General features: G+C 40.2%; 1 protein-coding gene and 1 long non-coding RNA gene across 6 annotated transcripts in view; one reads left to right on the forward strand and one right to left on the reverse strand.

The window, feature by feature from the left end:
* Positions 1-16,253, forward strand: part of SHROOM3 (shroom family member 3) — a 163,705-nt gene that overhangs the window by 53,668 nt on the left and 93,784 nt on the right. The window lies entirely within an intron of this gene.
* The window catches only part of LOC111739984, a 16,164-nt gene continuing 9,888 nt past the window's right edge, over positions 9,978-16,253 (reverse strand). Inside the window, exon 2 of the long non-coding RNA XR_002780433.1 lies at positions 9,978-10,516. This is a non-coding gene — a long non-coding RNA (uncharacterized LOC111739984). The remainder of the gene's footprint in view (positions 10,517-16,253) is intronic.

Consider the following 16,253-nt stretch of genomic DNA (forward strand, 5'->3'; position numbering starts at 1 on the left):
ACCTCCATATGGTTTTCTATAGTGGCTGTGCCACTTTATAATCCCACTAACAGTGCATGAGAATTTCCTTTCCTCCACATCCTGGCCGACATTTGTTTTTGCTTGTCTTTTGGATGATAGCCATTTTAACAAGTGTGAGGTGATATCTCATTGTGACTTTGATTTGCATTTTCCCGATGATTACTGATGTTGAGCACCTTTTCACATACTTGGCCATTTGAATATTTTCTCTGAAAAAATGTTAGTTCTTTTGCTCACTATCTATCTATCTATCTATCTATCTATCTATCTATCTATCTATCTATGTATTTATTTATTTATCTATCTATCTATTTATTTATTTGCTATAAAGTTGTATGAGTTCTTTATATATCCTGGATATTAACCCCTTATCAGATACATAATTTGCAAATATTTTCTCTCATTCTACAGGCTGCCTTTTCATGTTTTTGATGGTTTGCTTTGCTGCACCAACTGAAGCTTTCTGGTTTGATGTAGTCCCACGTGTTTATTTTTGCTTTTGTTTCCTTCGCTCTTGGTGTCAAATCCAAAAATATCACTGCAAAGACCGATATCAAGAGACTTACCCTCTATGTTTTCTTCTAGGAGTTTATGGTTTCATGTCTTATGTTCGAGTCATTAATCCATTTTGAATTGACTTTCAGGTATGGTGTAAGATAGATAGTGGTCCACTTTCATTCTTTTGCATGTGGCTGTCCAGTTTTCCTAACACCAGTTATTGAAGAGACTATCCTTTCCTCATTATATATTTTTGGCTCCTTTGTCAGAAATTAATTGACCCTATGTAAATGGCTTCGTTTCTGGGCTCTCTATTCTGTTCCATTTATCTGTGTATCTGTTGTTATGCCAATAGCATACTGTGTTGATTACATAGTGTCATAATATAGTTTGAAATCAGGAAATGTTATGTCTCCAGCTTTGTTCTTCTCAAGATTGTTTTGGCTATTCAAGGTCTTTTATGGTTCCATACAAATTTTAGAATTGTTCTATTTCTGTGAAGAAGGGCGTTGGAATTTTGACAGGGATTTTATTGAATCTATAGACTGCTTTGGGTAGTATGGACATTTTAACAATATAATCCTTCCAATCATGAGCACAGAATGTCTTCCCATTTCTTTGTGTCTTCTTCAATGTCTTTTATCAATGTCTTAGTTTTCAGTGTACAGGTATTTCACCTCTTTGGTTGAATTCATTCCTAGGTATTTTATTCTTTTTGATACAACTGTAAATAGAACTATTTCTAAACTTCTAAAATTTAGCATTTTGATAATCTGTGATGCACACAGTGACAATTATTAGGTGATTGCTGTGACGGCAATTATTATACCCTTGGTAGATTTTTCACTCCTTGCTACAGTTTATAATAATAATTTGTATTAGTCTGCTCAGTCTGCCGTAACGGAATACCACTACTAGGTGGCATAGCAACAGAAATTTATTTTCTCATAGTTCTGGAGGCTGGAAGGTCCAAGATCAAGGTTCCAGCAGGATTTGGTTTCTGATGAGAGCTTTTTTTCCTGGCTTGCAGTGGCCACATTCTCACTATGTCTTCACATGGCCTTTCCTGGGTGCATGCAAAAATGTGCATGCAAAAAAGAGAGAAAATGAGCTTTCTGCTACAAATCCTCTTAGATCAGGGTCCCACCCTTATGACCTTATTTAATCTTAATTACTTCCTTAGAGGTCTCCATAGCCACATATGGCCACACTGGGGGTTAGGGCTTCAACATATACATTAGGGGTGGGGAGAGACAAACATTCAGTCTATAATACCATCCAGCAATAAGGAAGAAGCCAGGGAACTCCTGAGCTTGAAAAGGGTTGAGGCTTCCTACCACACCTGCATAGCAATGGGTAATGCCTTTGCCATTCAGAAGATAGTTGAGTGGGTGGCTGGCAAGCCATCAGGAAACCTAAGAGCAGGCTAGTGCTGCATTTTCTGTTTGTTTAAATTATAAATAAACTAATTGCCTAAGCCAAGGAGCACCACGCCCTCAGCACAACCAGCAGAAGCCTCTTCATTGCAAATTTGCTTGAACTCCCTTAAGATATGTTTAATGCCAATGTAGCCAATGGAAAATTTTCTATCATAAGCTGTCACTTTTGGACATTAGTTATCTGTTTAGCAAATCAGGGCCTTGGCAAAGTTTCACAGTGTCCAATTTCATTAATCTTGAATTTCAATCTGGTCGTGGTTTTAATGGTGGCTAAAACCATTATTTTTTAATTGAATAGTATTTCTGGAATAAAGCAGGTCACACCTACTTATACTGGGACTCAAATCTATTTTAAAAGGCTTAGAAAGATGCTTCATCTCGGCCTAGAAATTCTAGAATGAATTAAGTATTCTAGGATGAATTAAGTGTTAAATTTACAAAAAGAAGTCCATAGCCACTTCTCTGCCAGTGTGTATTAAACAGAGGCAAACATATCCAGTGTTGGCAGTCAGTCTTAGCAATTTAATAATTTGAGCTAGATAAAGAGAAAGAGGGGTTGCTGAGACAAGAAAGATGGCTCTTCTCAAAAGTAAAAGACATCTGGACTGATAAGAGGGCAACTAAAAGAAGAGCTGAAGATAACCAGGAGAAACTGACCATAAATTCGCCTCAGGGTTCAGACAGGGGGTCATGCAGCTGAATTATAGGCAAGTGTCACTGTGGTAAATTTAGAACTTATGTCCTGGTTATGATACCTTCTAGGCAGGTTCCTTTACCATGCACCCTATCTCCAAATATTAGGTGGTTGAACATGCATAGATAAAAAATTGCCCAGTGTGAACTTGTTATGCATAGTTGATGGAACTTTGAGGCCCCTGAGAAGTGGGTCAGCCTGTGTCCCATATCGTAGGTTAATGCCTCAGCTGTGCAATGTCAAATGGCTAATTAAAAACTCACCTGACAGCTTAAAAGTTTTAATCTTTATATTTTTCTTATGATCTCAGGGAGACCAGGCCTTCCTAAAGAGGGTGTTCCAAATTATGAGTTCATGCAGGATAAGAAATACATTTGAACACACACACACACACACACACACACACACACACACACACACACACACACATATTTCAACATCATAGCTCGTGAGCTAATTAATATAGGTTTACCCCTACTGTCCAGGGATTCTAGTTGGTTGTTCAGGGACACTGGCCCGGCACAGATATATCATGTGTATGTGCTGGGAGAGAAGTGGGAGAAGAGGGCCATGTATCATACTCCATTGATCCTGAATAGGACTTTTGCTTTATTTAAAGTATGACTGTAAAAGTAGAACTGAACTCCCTTAGGTCTGATGCTATAAAATGAGTTCACATCATGCAGAACTACTCAATAAATTTAAAACAGTATACTGTAAAATTATATGATTGATATTAAGCATGATTATCACTTCTGCAACTAGTGCCACTAATGTCCAGGATTAGGAATCTTAGATAGAGGTCTTCTATGTACCAGACCCTGTTCTAGATCCAGATTTTTCAATCTTGGCTCTTATTAACATTTTCGACTGGATAATTCTTTGTCGTGGGGGCTGTCCTGGACACTGTAGGATGCTCAGCATCCTTGGCCTCTACCCACTAGATGCCAGAAGCACAGTCCTTCTGCCCCTAATCGCGACAACCCAAATGTCTCCAGACACTGTGAAATGTCCCTAGGAGCAAAATTGCCTCTGGTCGAGAACCACTGTTCCAGACACGTGACATGTTGGAGATTGGGTGTGGTGTATGCAAAGAGCATGAACTGAGGAGTCCCATTGCTGTCTTCATTCCTTCACTCACTTTATTTATTGAGCCTTTTCTGTGGGCCAGGAACTGTGCCAGGTGATAGGGATATAAGGATGAATAAGACATGGTTTTTGCCTCAAAGAGGAGTCTAGTGAGGGAGAACTCATCGGTCAACATATTACCAATCGGCGTGGTAAATGCAGTGAAGGAGATATTCCCAGGAGCTGGGAGCACATGGTAATGGTCAGGAGTAGAGAACTCCTGACCCAATTTGGGAGTGGAAAGTGGAGGCATCAAGGAAGGCTTTCCTGACTTGCCTAATCTGACCTGAGTCTTACAAGGTAGCAAGTAGAGGAGGTGAGAACACTGAACAGAAGCATAATTCAATGTCATATGGGCAACAATGAAGCATAAGACAAAACTCAGAGGTAAAAACAAGCCTAGAGTGTGTTCCATGTTGGGCAGAGAATGCTAAAAGTCTGGGCACGCAGACAGGATGACTTTGACATTCTAAGAGCTTTTATTTTATTCTAGGAGGTGGGGAGCCATTGAAGGGTTTTAAGCGAGGGAGTGATATGTTTTTGTTTAAACTGATTGTTTTGGTTTTATACATAGAGAATGGATTCAAGGGCACAAGAGTGAAAGCAAGGAGGCCGGCTTAGGCGGCCAGGAGATAGTGAGGGCCTGAACTAGGGCAGTGGAAGTAGGAGAGAGATTCAAGAAATATTTCAGAGATAAAATGAAATGACTTGGTGACTCTTGGGCATGGGAGATGAAGAAGAAGGAACAATCAAGGATGACTGCTTATCACACTTGTTATAAGGTGCCACTCTTGGTGTCTAGCATGTAAGAAATACTCAGTGAGGGTGACCATTGTGTAATGCTATCATATCAACTTCTTATCCCCATTTTGCAAATGAGAAGATTGAAGCTCGGAAGGGAAAAAGTGGTCAGTCCAAAGTCAAACAGCTAGTGAGCAGGGAAGCCAGGATTTGAGCTCTGTTTGTCTAACTTCCACCCCATCCTACTGCATGGCTTTGGCTAAGTGGGGATTAAACTGATGAAACTGAGTTCACCCAAAGAAGTGGACTAGGTTACCATCAGCCTTTATGCTTAGTAGGTGCCCAGTGCTTACTAAATGGAGGAATTATTTTAATGAAAATTATACCACTATTTACATTTCATTTTCATACATTCCAAATTGTTGAGGGGATAGGAGTAGCTTACCAAGGATTACATGCAAATATCAGCCACCTGAGCTGCAGTGTTAGTTTCGTCTCAGGTTCTTTGCATCTACAAGTGAAGTCTGAAGGCCTCACAGACCATTCTTCTGCCTCATTGTTTAAACCATTCATTGTGTCTCTTCAAACACAGAGCCTGGGATATAGGTATAATATATACTTATTAAATATTTCAGTAATTTATATTCTTTTTTAGCATTGCCATTATGTTCTGAAAATATGAAAATATTAAATGTGACAAAGACCAAGGATGACTGTTGGGCAGGAAAAAGGGAGGATAGATAGTTCCTGGGCTAAGGGTTGAATCTTATGAGTGTCATTACAATAAACACAGACATTCCTGTTACTTCTCTCTGGGACTGCTCCCTTAACCTTTCCTCCTCCATATCTAGACTTCAAAGCTCCAAAAAAAAAAAAGCAAGATACAAAGTGTAGGATTAGTTGCCCAATTTATTTATATTTTAAGAAAGTGTCCAAAAAGGCCAGTTAAGCCTGTCTGACAATAGCGACAGGTCTCATCGTCAGAAAATCCAAGAAAGATTCTAGCCCGTGACCTCCGACAGCTCTAAAGGTCCGTAAGAATTGCCAGGGAATGTCATTGGTATTTATCTCTCAGGATCTCCTTTCTCACTGCTGGAGGGAGAGAGTTCTGGAGCTGAATGGAAGAAGAAGCACTGTAGTCATCAGTAGCTGTTTACGTCTGTTATCTGTGAATGTAAGAATTTGTACCAGAACTGAAAACAGAGAGACAGTCACAATTTCATGCTCATTAAATTATAATGTGGAGACTCTCATAGGCTGTGCCCTCTGCAATGGCCAGTTCTAACCCTGCAGAATTGGGGATTCCGTGGTCTGGGGTCAGGGTCTCGGGGTGAGTATACAAGGAGAGCAAGTATACAAAGAGAGCCCGTGGGGTGTCCTTCATTCCATATTCCTGTTGCTCCTGCTTGGGTTCCAGCTACAAAGGAGCCCATGAAGGTATTTCTTGTACATTTGTGGTACCAGAGTCTCCTCACTGTTTCCAAGACAAGGCTTGGACTATGGTTCTCCTTAGAAACTACTACTGGGCAATAGGTTATTAATATCATAGTTCACACTCACTCCAATTTAAAAGGAACAGATTATTTCTTTAAAAAATCTTCTTTAAGATTAAATTACAGGTAACCATAATATTTCTCCACTTTATGCCTAGGTACTAGATATTCCTCATGATAAAACACCCTCGACTTATATTCCCCTTTGCCTGCCATATTTTATTCGCTCTTCAGATCTCAATTTAGAGGTTACTTCCTCTAGGCCTTTTCTGACCTCTCACTTAGTTACATAGCACCTGGCAAGAGCCCTTCTCACTCTGTGCTGCAGTATAATTGCCAAAGACCTTATCGAGTTTTCTGGGGGCAAGATGGCATCATATTCATTGTAGTATCCAGTGGTGGATGCACAGTGGGCTGTCAATGAATGCATGGACTAAATTGGAGCACACTGGAAAGTAAAGTGGCTTTGCAGGCCAGTGGACATGGACTTGCATTTATGTTGTCAGCTGTATAATTGGAAACGTCATTTACTCTTGCTGAGCCCCAATTTTCCCATATGAAAAATGTAAATAATAACACTTACCTTAAAGAATTTTGTACCAGCACAATTCCTGGTACAAAATGAGTGCTTAATAAATGTATTTCTTCCTTTGATCATTATACTAGGATAAGATTAGAAGTCCCTTCCAAAATGTTTATGCTTGGCTATTGATACATGAGAGGTCTCACTCAAAGTATCAGCATGTGTATCTTTTAAATAATTTTGCACATCGGCTAATTGTGAAAGGAAAGGCAGTCATGGAAAATAAAAGAAATACGACATTTGAAGTCAGAGGACCTGGTCTGATTCATTTTGTTATCTTTTCTCTTGGTAAGTGACACAGACATTCATTTGAAGCTACCCACTCTGTTCAAAGCTATTTGCCTTAACTTAAATGATTTACTTTAACTAAACCTAAATGTCCCTGTTCATTACTAGCTCTAAAAATTAAAAATGGAATATTAATTACAATCCCACTTAAAATAGTTTCCTTTCGGTTCCAGGTATGCTCTGTTCTGTTAAAGTAACCAAATAATGAGAGTGCTTCTGTTCAAGGTCCCCTGGGGTTGAGATTCTGTTTCTGTGGTGCAACAGTGACATCCATTGGCCTGTTGTGCTAATTATAGAGGAAGCCTGCTTCCCAGCTCTGTGACTATTGGATTTCCTGATACAGAAATGCAAAGATAACAAACTGTCTCCAGGCCCAACAAGTAAGTCGAGCTAGTAGTGAGCACCTGGTCCCCTGCAGACTGGGCTGGTTTCAGGACCCCTCCCAAGGACACATGTTCTAAGATCAGTGCCACCTAGGTCTTCCCTTGTGGTCATGTGGGATGCTCCTGAAATTGGTCCTGTCCTTGTGGAGTTCAGTTAAGTTCACCGGGCTGTGGGGACACCACTGGTTTTGGATTTAGATATGCTGTTGAATGCAGATCACTTCATCTCTGAACCATTTCCACACTGATGAAGTACAGCTGATAACCATACCTTTTTTGCAGTTACCAAGGGCTTTTTCATACATTTATAATAAATATCCACAATTCCACAAAAACTGTGAAAATTAGGAATGCATGAATCACATCTGCTTAGCTTCCCCAGACTGTGCAGATGAGAAGCCAAGCACCAAATTACAGGTTGTCAAATCTCAAGCCTTGGTGACTTATGTTCACTGCGCTAGGTGGAATTAACCAGGTCATTACTTTGGGGAAGAGGTAAGAACTCTGGAGAGAGATTCTGAAGATAGAAAATCAAAGGAAAGGTTATGGGGCTGGATGAGATTGAGCAAAGTGAGTCTTCACGTAGAAAAAGATGTGCAATGCTGATTTTCATCTCTGTAGAGAACATAACAGGAAATAGCAAGACTAAAACTATTTATTTACACCTACTACATGTCAGATACTCTGTGAAGCATTAAGAATGGAGGATAAATAAGACAAATTATTGCATACCATCAAAGACCTCATTTTCAAGTGAGAGATACAAACAAACCTAAAAAGTGAATTATAATAGTGTAGTAAGTGTTATGTCAAGCATTCCTGCAGGATGCTATGGGAACGTTCTTCCAACCCCCTCACCATGTGTGTGTGTGACTGGTAGGATCCAAGTACATAGTGGCTGACATAAGCACTTCAGGATGGAAAAGCAGCTTTGGGTGAATAGTCTCAGTTCCCCTCAAAGCCAAAATATCAGACACTTCTCAGTATAAAAATCAAGCAGATTGTAAAACTGACAAGTTAGATATATCACATTTACATAAAAACAAACAAACAAACAAACCCTTGATTCAATGGCACTTTGTATCATTTTTTAGTAAACCTTTTTGGGAAAAACCTAGGGAATTTGTAACTAAGTAGTGGTGTATATAGCCAAATCCATTAGTAACTCACTGGTAAAGCCTTTTCAAGTCATTATTATGATTAAACAAAACGAAAAAAAAAAAAAAAGTCTCATCTAACATCTCATTCGGATCTCTTTTTTCATTCTCTGGTTGGCCACCTAACAGCAAAGCGTGGTTCCAATGTCCCCTCTGATGAAATTGTCCCATTTTAGCTCTCATTGTAAATACAGAAGGCCCGTCCTTCAGCCCACCTCCCCTCTCCCTAGCAGCAACTTCCTCTCTGGAGAAGGCCGAGACCTATTACTTCCTATTTACAGGTGGAACTCTTGGAAGACAGAGGCCAGTGACAGACCCAATACACCTTGTCAAACAGGCAGACCCCACAACTATGAGTCCTTCACCGCCCCCCACTGTCTAACTGTTGAGCTCCTTGGAAAAGGTGGAGCCCACATTGTAAAGCATCACTTCTCCAATTGGTCATTTTGGTTTAGAATCACGTGTGAGTCAAACCAAGAAAATTTTAGCCTACAATTGTCGGCTCTGTTTAGAGCCCTTTTGCAAACACCAAAGTATGAGTTTTCAGAATCCAGTGAAATTTCTATGGGATTGAGAAGTGTCTTTCATTAAGAAAAGATGAGTTCATTTTAACTGAAGCAGCTCATTCAACATACATATATTCCCCAGTGTGTTGATGCTAAAGAAACCAAGAGTGTAGCCGCACAGCAATATCCCCAGAGGCCCTTAGTGCTCAGTATGCTGGGTGTCACATGGAGGCCACCCCTGCTGGTTGCTGTCCCTTGGACATCAGATTTGAGAGCCGGCAGCTCCACCTGCTCCATCTGCCTCACATGGGAGTCTCAAGGCACTGCCACTTGGCCCCGTGCACCTAACTCCCTTCGAAAGCCCTTGTTGCTTGGGCAGCTCCAGCACCATCAGCATCTTCACCATTCACCTGTTAGTGTTTTGGACTTGGCACAAAGTAAATCCATAGTAGTCCTTCGAAGGACTATTTGATTATGTAGAGGGATTTGAGGCCCCATTGCCCAACAATCTTTCATCCAGCTGCTTAGGGGCCCATATGAATCTATTAGGGACTGGTCTCTGGGTTAATTCTTGTCCTGTCTGCTTTTAAATGGATAATCCTAGGAGAGAATCATTAACACCATGATGATAACAAGTCTATAACATACGAGCTCAAATTACTTTTAATTTGCTTTTTAATACATTTATATTGAGAGATCATTTATAAACTAAAATGTATGAATCTTAAGTACTACAGTTCCATGAGTCCTGACAAATGTATACACCTATATAATTCACCCCTCTATCAAGATATAGACCCTTTCGTCTCCCCAAAAAGTTCCCTGTGCCCCTTCTCAGTCCATCCCCCACCCCAAGACATCTACTGTTCTGATTTATTTCACCATAGATTACTTTTGCCTATTTTAGAACTTCTTATAAACGACATAACACATTATGTGCCCTTTTGTGTTGGTATTTTTTACTCAACATATTTTTGAACTTCATGTTGTTCCATATATTAGTAGTTCTTGTTCATCCATTCTCCTGTTGATGGACATTTGGGCTGTGTCCAGTTTGGGACTATTATGAATAGTGCCGCAATGGATATTAGCGTACAAGTCTTTTTGCAGACGTATGTTTTTATTTCTCTTGGTAAATACTTAGGAGTGAACTGCTAGATCACAGGGTTGATGTATGTATGTTTGCCTTATAAGAAAGTTTCATACCATTGTCCAAAGTGGTTGCACAATTTTACAATCCAGTTCCAGTTGCTCCATGAACTTCTCAACATTTGGTATCAGCAGTTGTATTTTCTATTGCTGTAACAAATTACCACAAACATAGCATCTTAAATCAGCTCAGAGTTCTGTAGGTCAGAAGTCCCAGATGACTCAGTTGCTCTCTGCTTAGGATCTCACAAGGCTGCCATGAAGGTGTTGGCTGGGCTCAGTTCTTATCTGAAGGCTCAGAATTCACTTCCTAGCTCATTCAGGTTTTTGATTGAATTCCGTTCCTGTGGTTTCCTTACTGGCTGTCACTTTGGGCAGCTCTCTGCTCCTAGAGGCAGACTGCATTCCTTCTTCTGTGGCCCTCCCATCTTCAAGCCTGCAAAACGCATTGAATTCCTCTCATGCTCTGAATCTCTCTGACTTCTTCTTCTTCTATCAGCCAGAAAACAAACAAACAAACAAAAACAACAACAACAACAAAAACTGCTTTTAAAAAGATTCACCTGGTTGAGTCATACTTACCCAGATAATCTCTGTATCTTAAGGTCAAGGGACTTGGGACTTTAATTGCATCTGCAAACTCCCTTCACAGTAGTACTTAAATTAATGTTTGATTGAATGACCAGGAGATAAGAATCTCGGGGCCATCTTTAGAATTCTACCTACCACAGCAGTCCACGGTGAAGCCATAAAACTAGCGTCACTTTTCATTATCCAGTTGCTTTCAGTGCTTGAGATTTCAAGTATACTTTCCTCTTAAAGAATCATGCCTACTGTGGTTTCAATAGTTATCCCTTACTACTGTGTTCTATGCATTTATAAAACTCCTGGCATTTGAAAACATCCAGGTGTTTCACTAATGTTGAGTTTGACAGCTCCATCCAACACAATCAAGTTAACTAGCAATATGAAAACTTAGATGCAGTTTAAGTGATTTGGCCAAGCTGATTTTTGTCATTTCTTGGTGCCTTTCATAACTGCTTACAGAATTGAAACTAATGTTTTAATTTGGTAACTAGAATAATAGACTTTAAGGTCGAAAAAATCCCAAGGTCTTTATAATCCAACTGAAGAACAGAGAAATTGATTCTCAGAGTTGGTTAGTCCGAAATGAGCCCAGTGCCATGTCTCTAGATTTCAGGGCTAGAATACACTTAAAATGTCCCCTACCCCTCCAATGCCTCCTTGCTTCTAGAGAGGTGTCTGATCCTGCAAGGGGACTTTGAGATTTGTTGTTTTAAGTCACTATATAAATCTCTGGCAATCTAGAAAACACTTGAAAATCATGCATGGATTATGGTGTTTTCCTTAGTTCCAAATCAAAAATTTTAAACCAGCTAAATTCATTCTAAGTGATCTTTTGTCAGCTGGAAACTCGAGGAGGAGGGAAGGAGCGAGTGGAGCTGACATGCTCCTGTTTAGCTGCTAGGGTCTTAGGACTCCTTGATTCTGTGCTTGAAGGCTCATTGGACTTGGGGACCCTGCATTTTCTCCAACAGAAAATAAAAGAATTACATACCTGGCTTTCAAAAAACTCTTATAAATCCCCCTTACTTTTCAAGATGAATTCCAGAGAAGGTGGTTGTGAAGTCACATAACTTGCCAGGTCTCCCTGTGGCTTTACATCAGAGGCAGTAACCGACAGCAAACAGCCCAATCTCTCCTGAAGCTGTTTTATTTGGCCCACAGAATGGCGGTGTTTTTCATTTGAATTAAACATTTAAAAACTGGAAATTTTAACATAAAAACCCAGATGTCCAGCTGTTTTTTTGAGAAGTTGAGAGCTCAAGTAACAGTGGACCCACTTTCCACAAGGCCCTTTAGATGGGGCTTGAGTTCTCCAGGCACCCCAATCCCCTTGGCTTACTTCATCCAGTTACCTTCTCGGTTTCTATAGGAATTTGAGTCATGACACCTGCCTTACCCCAAAAGCTGACATTTTGAGACACTTTTTCTGACTGTTCAAACAATTTTTTATCTGGGCTATACATACCAAATATGTTTGGCTCTCGTTTCCTAGCAGTTGAAGATAATGAGCTGGACTTTTAAAAATAGGTGAGCTACTTCCTGGTATTAATTCTAGCCATTTAAAAGAGCATTTTCTCTGTGGGCCTACAGACGCTTACCACGTGGGTGCTCAGCATTTAAAAAGTACTCTTTTTCTTACAGGCAGGCTAGCTTACTGATCAGGAACTTCTGACTTTATGTAAATAAACCTTTGGTATTTGCGAAGTCGAAAAGTTTATTTAAGAAAGCCTCCTTCATCTAAAAAACTTGTTATAGGCTGAATTGTGTCCACCCCCCAAAAAATAATTCAGAAATTAAAGTCCTAACCCCAAGTACCTCAGAATGTGACTTTATTTGGAGCTAGGGCCTTTAAAAGGGTGATTAAGTTAAAAGAGGCCCTTAGGGTGAGTCTTAAGCCAGTATGACTCACGTCCTTATAAAAAGAAATTTGATATTCAAAGAGGTACTAGGGATGCACACAGAGGAAGGACCACTTGAGGACACAGTGAAAAGATGGTCATCTGCAAGCTGAGGAGAAAAGTCTCCGGGGAAACCAGAAGTGTTGGCATCTTGAACTTTCAGCTTCTAGAACTTTGAGAAAATTAACTTCTGTTGTTCAAGACACCCAGTTTGTAGTATTTGGTTATGGCAGCCCATGCTAACTAATACAGCTTCCTGAGTTGTATTTCTTTGGAAGAACCTCTGTGTAGCCTTATGAAATGTATGCAGTGTTAACTGATAATGCTTCTTAATTTTATGTAGCTGGAATTCCTAGTCGACTGACAGCTGTGGTTCTCAACTTAGCTGCACATGGGAATCATCTGCAGAGTTTTAAAAATAACAATGCCTGGGATATCCCCCGAAATTATGACTCAGTTGGTTTGGGGTTGGTCCTGGGCCTCTGCTTTCAAAGCATGCCAGGTGGTTCAGAGGTGCATGGAGTTAGAACCATTGACTTAGAGAGGACTTCTTCCCTTAAAGGGAAGCCAAGGCTTCTATGGTTCTCAGCTGCTATTTCACAGATGCCGGTGCCATCCAGAAATAGGTGAGGTAGCTTTATTGCCTATGTAACAGGACCTCGAGGGCCTTGAGTATAAATGAGCCTCTGCCCTTGGGCCTCATATTAGTGGAACCACCTCCAGCCTGTGAGCGGCCGCAACTCTGCCAATGAGGCACATACGCAGGGAGTGAGGCCTGGCTGAGATCCATGGTTTCTTTGTTTTGTCTTACTTTTTTTGATCTCCTCTCTTTCTACCATTGATGATAGCTTGTGTTTAATTTCTTGCCTCGCCCTCCATACCATTTGAGGGTGGGGCATCTGGGAGGGCGTTCCAGGAAGCTGTGGCATTCCCTCAGCTTCCAGGACCTAGAGCTTGGAGACCACAGAAGAAATAGCCAGCCAGCGGAGGCAGAGTGCCGTTTTATACCCAGACCCTCATGGCTTCTCTTCCCCAGTGGTGCTGAGATTCAGGGCCTTGCTTGGAGTGTTGGACTTTTCTGTGGATTTGCCTGCTTGTTGCCACATCTTTTATGATTATGTTTTCTGATGTTTATGACTATTTAAGCTTGCTGATTTTATTATCTTAATTCCTGGCAACGCTTATCAGTCTCTCATGAGCATGGGAGAGCGGAAATATCACCCTGTTCCAGTATTTTCCATGAACTGCCTGCTCTGCTCATGAGTGGAGAGCGGGATAGTTTTAAGAGGCAGATACAAGTTAACAGAGCTAGGACGAAGCTTGCCTCTTCCTTTAAAGCCTCTCTCTGATGTCTGCTGGCATGTGTCTAATCTCTTTCTCTGCCATCAGATGTGACATCCTGACTCCATGCCATAACTTCATTCTGATAAGTGCTGCCCTGGTAAATTCAACTGCATCAGGGCAGACCTGCCTGACCTGGCATCCTACAGAAAACATTAAATGCATCAAGAAGTTCTCACTGAACACTTTTATCACAAAATCAAACAGAACAAGGTCACTTTCAGCATGCTATGGATTATCAGGAAAAGAAAAGAATTTTATAAGAGAATTTCAGGCTCAAGTACTGGTTGATTTAAGGTAGTATCACCAAAATCCTAAATAAGAAAAAAAGAGCCATTTGCTGCATTGTAGGTCTGGAGTTTAAGAAAAGTCCAGTGATACCCATTGTCTCTTAAAGCTGGAGAAAGTTCTAGGCTCACTCAGTGCAGATGGATATTTGTCATTGTGATCTTGAACTGGTCCTGTGATCACAAGTGATTCTGTATTACAGCTTGCCTGAGTTAAAGTATGGTAAAGATCTGTCGACTTGTATATCTTTTAATTTCTTGAAAGGACATGCTGAGAAAGGAGGGACTCAAAGAGATATTTGTACACCCATGTTCAGAGCAGACAATATGCAAAGGTAGAAGCACCCAAGCAAATGTCCGTCAACAGATAAATGGATAAGCAAATGTGGTGTGTACACAACAGAATATCGTTCAGCCTTAAAAAGGAAGGAAATCATGTCACATGCTACAACATGGATAAACCTTGATTTTATGCTAAGTGAAGAAGGCAGTCACAAAAGAACAAATACTGTATAATTCCACTTACGTACCTAGAGTAACGAAATTTATAGAAACAAAGCAGAATGGTGGTTGGTAGGGGCTGGGGAGGTGGGCAGAGAAATGGGGAGTTATTGTTTAGTAAGTACAGAGTTTCAGTTTGGGAAGATGAAATAGTTCTGAACATGGATGGCGGTGATGACAGCACAGCAATGTGAATGTATTTAATGCCACTGACTATACAGTCAAAAATGGTTAAGATAGTAACTTTTATGTGTATTTTAACACATTTTTAAAAAAAGGAAATGTTGAACAAATAGATGTTATTATAATTATTTTGTAAACCAAAGTGAATATTTGATGTGATATTTTTTGAATTTCCTCTTTGGTCAGATTTATATAGTGAAGAGCCAAAGTTACAGAGGAATAGTCAAACATGAAACAGGCTGCTCAGAAAAAAAAGGCCTTTGGTAGACATTTTGAGGAAAGTAATTTCCAGACCCATGTGTCCACCTGCCTACTAGGAAAACCTGCTCCTGCCTCATGGGCATTTGCCCCTGACTGAGGTCACCTTTCCCAGCAAAGCTGTTTCTCATCTGGTCTTCCCCATTTCAGCAAATTGTATCATCAACCATCCAGTTTTCTAAGCCTGAAATGTGGGAATCTTCCTCGACCCCTCCATTTTCTCACCGCCTCCTACATCTAATCAAAATTTACAAGGCCTCTGCCTGTCCACTCAAAGACTTGTATATGAATGTTCATAGCAGCATCATTCATAGTAGACAAAATGTGGGGACAGTGCAAATGTCCACCACTGGTAAGTGGATAAACAAAATAAGATATATATAAAATGGTATGCTATTCAATAAAAAGGAATTCGCTATTGAAAAATAATAAACCTCAAAAACATTATGCTATGTAAAAGAAGCCAGACGCAGAAGATAACATATTGTATGTTTCCATTTATTTGAAATATTTAGAAAAGTCAAATCTGTAGAAGAGAACAGCAGAGGCATCATTGCCTGGGTCTAGGGGTGGAAGCAGGGATTACACACACAAGGGAACTTTCTGAGGTGGTGGCAATATCCTAAAACTGGATTACGGTGATGGTTACAGAACTTTAAAAATTTACTAAAAAACATTGATTGTACACTTAAAAAAAGCAAACGTTTTATTTGAAAATAACTTAGATATTTTATATCTAATCAAATAGATGTATTAGAGAAAAAAACACAAAGGAGCATGACTGTTTAAATCAATAAAGATATTTTAAAGAAGGTTTCAAGAAAGATTACCAAGGCCTATCCACTCCACTTCCTAAATTTTCTCCCCATCTGTCTCTCCCTTTAATCTCCTCCAGCATTACTCTACTTCAGCCTATTGTTTGTTAAACAAATATTTGAGCACCTACTGTGTGCCACACTTTGTTCTAGGTGCTTGAGATATCCTAAACAAACCAAGCAAAAAGCTCTGCCCTCATGGAGCTTACATCCTGGGGCGGAGACTACATCACCTCCAGGCTGTCCTCCTTTGACTGCCCTAACTGGTCTCTGGCCTTGTCCCTTTCTCATCAGTGGCCACA

Source organism: Pteropus vampyrus, unplaced genomic scaffold, assembly GCF_000151845.1.
Source record: "Pteropus vampyrus isolate Shadow unplaced genomic scaffold, Pvam_2.0 Scaffold56, whole genome shotgun sequence".
In the NCBI taxonomy this organism is placed as follows: Eukaryota; Metazoa; Chordata; class Mammalia; order Chiroptera; family Pteropodidae; genus Pteropus; species Pteropus vampyrus.